Below are 4666 nucleotides of genomic sequence, written 5' to 3'. Positions count from 1 at the left end.
ATAATGCAGGTAGTATAAATATTAGTTTTCCTCGAAAATGTCTTCCAAATTTACCGAACAGGGTTTCGTGAAAACAATGTTGCCGTTCTTACAAATATTACCATCTAAACTGATGAAGCATCTCGGTTACGGGTATAGGTTGTACTGACCTACGATATTAACAGCGGGTCTCTGAATTTGTTACATGTCTGCTGTTCGTCTGAATATTCGACATTCAACTCCAACGGCAAAAAATATTCCAAGCTATAAGGTAATTGATATACGTAGTGAAAGAAAGCGAACTGAAAAAAGAAAGCGAATTAGAAGCACGATAATAATACTAGTCTTCTAGTTCTGTTAAGATTGAACTTCATTGTTCTTACGTGACCTTAGACTTTCGCAGTGAATATGCTGCATGTGATGTCATAGTCAGTCCATTCCACTCAGGGACAATCGTTTCGTTTACAGAGGTTGGCACTAGAGGGTCTACTGTTGTCCCGTAGCGACAGTGACCGGCGCCGCCCGACCGCCGGCCGCAAGAGTGGCACGCCCGATGAGCTAAGGCGCCATGGATCACGTGGATAAGAGGCTACCCGAGTCCAGCTCTTGCCGAGTTCTTGCCCAACTGGTCGAGTAGCTCCAGTTAGCAGCAGTCAGGTATCGCCACAGTGCAGTCGAACGTAGTAGCACATCAGAACTGGCCTTAAGACTTACGTTTATTTCTGTACTGTAAACAGTTAATGTGTTTAACTTATCCCAGGTTGAAACTTCCTGGCAGATTAAAACTGTGTGCCAGGCCGAGACTCGAACTCGGGACCTTTGCCTTTCGCGGGCAAGTGCTCTACCAACTGAGCTACCCAAGCACGACTCACGCCCCGTCCTCACAACTTTACTTCTGCCAGTACCTCGTCTCTTATCTTCCAAAATTTACAGAAGCTCTCCTGCGAACGTTGCAGAACTAGCACTCCTGAAAGAAAGGATATTGCGGAGACATGGCTTAGCCACAGCCTGGGGGATGCTTCCAGAATGAGATTTTCAATCTGCAGCGGCGTGTGCGCTGATATGAAACTTCCTGGCAGATTAAAACTGTGCGCCGGACCGAGACTCGAACTCGGGACCTTTGCCTTTCGCGGGCAAGTGCTTTACCAACTGAGCTACCCAAGCACGACTCACGCCCCGTCCTCACAACTTTACTTCTGCCAGTACCTCGTCTCCTATCTTCCAAACTTTACAGAAGCTCTCCTGCGAACCTTGCAGAACTAGCACTCCTGAAAGAAAGGATATTGTGGAGACATAGCTTAGCCACAGCCTGGGAGATGTTTTCAGAATGAGATTTTCACTCTGCAGCGGAGTGTGCGCTGATATGACACTGCACTACGTCGGGCTAAAGGAAGTCCAACATGATATTAGGAGGTATCCTATGACTTCTATCGCCTCAGTGTATATAGAGTTGAAACTGACGTTCTGTAGCAAAGTTGAGTATCATACATTCCCCTCAGAGCTTGTATTCTCTCGTTCTTTTGATGCCTCAGAACCCACTCCCCGTCTCGATGGGACAATAGTACTTTTGGGTGCCGGGATTTTACTTGGTCACTTCACCGATATCATGGTTCTCGGTTGTACCGCCAGTTCCGATCGTCGAAAGTCCAAGATATGTCGGCGGACAACCTTTACGCCATCATCAGTCAATGCTGACGGAATGAAGCCTTAATCAGATGGAAGCTAGTGTCTCTGTTGTTTAAATTACCAATGACACGAATTTCAATTGTTTCTTTGAAATTACAGCCCCAAAATTTACAGTTAATAGCTACGACTTTCGCTACTGGTAATTCATTTTATGTTCATTTTCAATACAATGTTCTGCTATTGCATGCTTGTGGGGTTGCAGAAAGCGGGTGCGGTGGTCACTCCCTGTAGATTGATCTTAAATTGTGCGTATCGTTTATCCAATATAAGTTTTTCCGCATTCACAGCGATCTTGGTACATGCCGGCTTTTTTGAGACCCATGTTGTCTTTCACTATCCCTAATAAAGCTCATGTTTTGGCTGGTAAGCGGAAAACTAGTGTTCTGTGGTGCTGTCGCAGTCTTCTGCCCATTTCTGACGATACATTGCCAGAAAACGGTATGAAATCGGTTTTCTTATCTTCTTCTTGTTCCGTGTCTTCAAGTTCCTTGTAATTCTCTGAGATCTCGAGTCTCAGAGCCGACATTGTCTGTTGACTGCTGTACCCATTCTGTACCCATTCTCGTGGGAAACGGGCTCCAGAAGCCGCTATTATGTCGTCAGAGTTTTGTTAGTCTGAGTTCGCCTGCTAAGCTGAGTGGTTACGTGCTTGCCTCCCAAACAGCGTTCCCGGTTTTGATTCCCGGCGGGTTGGAGAGTTTCTCCGCTCATGGACTGGGTGTTGCGTTGTCATCTTCACTTCATCCTCATCACCAGCATGCAAGTCGCCCAATTTGGCGTCGACTGAAATAAGACTTGCACTCGGCGGCCGAAGTTCCCCGGATGGGGCCTTCCGGCCAACAATGTTACATGCGCATTTCCATTTTTTTGTTTGCCTGAGACCGTGTAATGCATCGAACTATACAGACACTGTTAAATACATACACTGCACTAATATTTTTCCCGACAAATCCAAGACATCCTGACGAAGAAAATCGAAAAGTCTCTCTCTGTGGGGAAATCACATTACTGTCCGAGCATGATGGGAAGCAGAGACTTGGAAATATGGAGATATGAGTCCGTCCTGGAAGCGTGCTTGGATAGCGGAAGTGGTTAACGATACAGGGTACTTTTCCGGCTCAATATTATGTAAAACTCAACACCTATTTCTTTCAGCCACTGTTTATAATGTATAGGTTTTACAGATTTTTTGTTGATATCTGTTAATGAAGTACACTTTCTAAACAAATTAGAAGTATTTTAAAAATTTTTACATCTGCTTAGGGTTATTAAAAATTAAGACGAAATTGATGCAATTTTTTCCAAAATACTTCCTCAAAGTGAGGTACCATTTAATCCAATGTTATACATTTGAAGACCAAATTTTTACCAGATATGCATGACGTGATGTCTGAGATACTAGACCAATTTAATTACACGTATTATATATATTACAACAATAAAAACTATCACATCTTACATTTTAATTTTTATAATTTTTTCCTAATAAAAATGTTATTTTTTCTATAATTTAGTTGTTTCTGCAATAAAGCTTAGGTCTACTACATAAGTATGGACTATGGCAAGTTACAGAAAAAAATTAGAGCAATGTTTCATAAACTTTAGGAAATATTTGTACCTGAATTCTGAAAAATACAACTTGTGGGAAATAGCGAATGAAAATATGAGTCCAATTAAACTCTGCCTCAGAACATTCCTGAAGCATAGTCTTCATCCTGCAGCATTTCTTCATTTTCAAGCTTCCTCTTGGCGTTCCTTTTAGCACTTCCTGCTTCTTTGGTAACTTGAAGAGCGAATCTTTCAGCTTCATGCTCCCATTGTCTGTCAAACACAAGCATTTTATCTTCCATATTAGTTCCAAATTTTATGCCTAAATTTCTCACGAGTTCCAATCTTCCTATCACTCCATCACTGAAACATATCACTGCATCTAGTACACCAACTTTTAATGTACACTCCTGGAAATTGAAATAAGAACACCGTGAATTCATTGTCCCAGGAAGGGGAAACTTTATTGACACATTCTTGGGGTCAGATACATCACATGATCACACTGACAGAACCACAGGCACATAGACACAGGCAACAGAGCATGCACAATGTCGGCACTAGTACAGTGTATATCCACCTTTCGCAGCAATGCAGGCTGCTATTCTCCCATGGAGACGATCGTAGAGATGCTGGATGTAGTCCTGTGGAACGGCTTGCCATGCCATTTCCACCTGGCGCCTCAGTTGGACCAGCGTTCGTGCTGGACGTGCAGACCGCGTGAGACGACGCTTCATCCAGTCCCAAACATGCTCAATGGGGGACAGATCCGGAAATCTTGCTGGCCAGGGTAGTTGACTTACACCTTCTAGAGCACGTTGGGTGGCACGGGATACATGCGGACGTGCATTGTCCTGTTGGAACAGCAAGTTCCCTTGCCGGTCTAGGAATGGTAGAACGATGGGTTCGATGACGGTTTGGATGTACCGTGCACTATTCAGTGTCCCCTCGACGATCACCAGTGGTGTACGGCCAGTGTAGGAGATCGCTCCCCACACTATGATGCCGGGTGTTGGCCCTGTGTGCCTCGGTCGTATGCAGTCCTGATTGTGGCGCTCACCTGCACGGCGCCAAACACGCATACGACCATCATTGGCACCAAGGCAGAAGCGACTCTCATCGCTGAAGACGACACGTCTCCATTCGTCCCTCCATTCACGCCTGTCGCGACACCACTGGAGGCGGGCAGCACGATGTTGGGGCGTGAGCGGAAAACGGCCTAACGGTGTGCGGGACCGTAGCCCAGCTTCATGGAGACGGTTGCGAATGGTCCTCGCCGATACCCCAGGAGCAACAGTGTCCCTAATTTGCTGGGAAGTGGCGGTGCGGTCCCCTACGGCACTGCGTAGGATCCTACGGTCTTGGCGTGCATCCGTGCGTCGCTGCGGTCCGGTGCCAGGTCGACGGGCACGTACACCTTCCGCCGACCACTGGCGACAACATCGATGTACTG

The 4666-nt window shown here is 45.7% G+C and overlaps 1 non-coding gene across 1 annotated transcript; it reads right to left on the bottom strand.

The window, feature by feature from the left end:
- Positions 1 to 768: 768 nt before the first annotated feature.
- Trnas-cga (transfer RNA serine (anticodon CGA)) lies at positions 769 to 843 on the bottom strand. The gene has a single exon. It is a non-coding gene; the product is annotated as a tRNA-Ser (tRNA).
- Between the last annotated feature and the right edge of the window lie 3823 nt (positions 844 to 4666).

Source organism: Schistocerca cancellata, chromosome 2, assembly GCF_023864275.1.
Source record: "Schistocerca cancellata isolate TAMUIC-IGC-003103 chromosome 2, iqSchCanc2.1, whole genome shotgun sequence".
Taxonomy (NCBI): domain Eukaryota; kingdom Metazoa; phylum Arthropoda; class Insecta; order Orthoptera; family Acrididae; genus Schistocerca; species Schistocerca cancellata.
The sequence above is the reverse complement of the archived record's forward strand: the minus strand, read 5'-3'. Positions and strand labels throughout refer to the sequence as shown.